The 1,425-nt window shown below is 36.4% G+C and overlaps 1 pseudogene; it reads left to right on the plus strand.

Moving 5' to 3' along the window:
* LOC102254469 overlaps positions 1-1,425 on the plus strand; it is a 34,527-nt pseudogene that overhangs the window by 32,445 nt on the left and 657 nt on the right.

The following is a 1,425-nucleotide window of genomic DNA, read 5'->3' on the forward strand; positions in this document are numbered from 1 at the left end:
CGGCCGCCATCTTGGTTGGGTTAATTTGCATATCATGCTGATTAGCCAATGGGAGGTGTAGCAAAGGTACGGTCAATTGCCATGTTTGTCTATTATTAGATAGGATAATTAAAAGAATTTTTTTACTATAGTTACTCTTGCTCCAAATATATGCCCAACATATAAAACAGACTCCTTGACCACTCATAATTCACTGACCTATGCCTTTAAGCATTCCGGCCTCATCAAAAACATTCTCCAAACCAATGAGTTAGCAAAAATTAACCCTGAAGTTCTGAAGATAAACAAAAGGACGGGACTCCTAGATCTTTGAAGAACTCATGCTGCAATCTATCTTTGCTCAGCGTCAGTGAAAATTATTGCAACATGAATATCATGTTAATTACTCTATAATATTGAGTCTAAATTATATCTCTACTACCATGCCAGTGACTTTCAAATCTAGTTTGGATGACACAAAAAAAAAAGGCTTTTGTTTACACATGAAACAATGGCTAGGATCTTGTCGCTGATCTAATCTAATCACTTCAAGCTTAAAGGTCAGGAGGTCCTGACAGCCTTAGAGTCAGAAACACTTACATTAAAAATTCATACACTCAAATCAAATACCTATTACTTTTTTTGACCCTGAAAAGTTAAATAAATAAGGTCATAAAGAATTAAAGAAAACATAGTAGTGCCAAACCATGCTGTCATTTTTAATATGCCTTACACAGAAGCTGTTATTAGGTTCTGAAATTCTATTCACTTTATTTTATAACCTAATTAATTAAAATTCATAAGTATCTCTCACTGTCCTTTGTTTCTATAGTTAATACAAATCTAAAAGTGGAATTCATGTTTGCTTAAGAGCTTAAATCTATATTATTTTAACTTATGCAAAATCAAATGGAGAACTAAGAAAACTTATCTAAATAAAGCAACCAAAAACAAAGTTTTGCAGCCCCCTGTATGTCATGAATGCTATGTTAAAAAAGGTGTTTTCAACTCAAATTTTACAGATGATACATTCAGTTCTTGGTTTGAGAGGTTTAAAACGAGGCATGGGACTTAGGCTAATGGAGTACTGTGGTAGGCAGAATAATGACCCCTCCAAAGATGTGCACATTTTGAACTTTTGGAACCTGTGAATATGTTATGTTACATGGCAAGTGGGAATGACAGTTGCAGTTGGAATTAAGGTTACTGATAAAATGACCTTCCAATAGGAGAATTCCCTGCTCCAGTGTAATCACAAGGGTCCCTTGCAGGAAAGAGGGAAGCAGGACACTCAATGTCAGTGATGAAGCATGAGAAAGGCTCCGCTGGCCACCGCCCTTGCTGGCTTTGAAGGTGGAAGGGCACTCTGAATCAAGGAATTGGGATGTCTGTAAAGGCTAGAAAAGGAAAGGAGATACTGTTTCTGTTTCTGACATGCGCTGTCAG

Source organism: Myotis brandtii, unplaced genomic scaffold (assembly GCF_000412655.1).
Source record: "Myotis brandtii unplaced genomic scaffold, ASM41265v1 scaffold756, whole genome shotgun sequence".
NCBI classification, from domain to species: domain Eukaryota; kingdom Metazoa; phylum Chordata; class Mammalia; order Chiroptera; family Vespertilionidae; genus Myotis; species Myotis brandtii.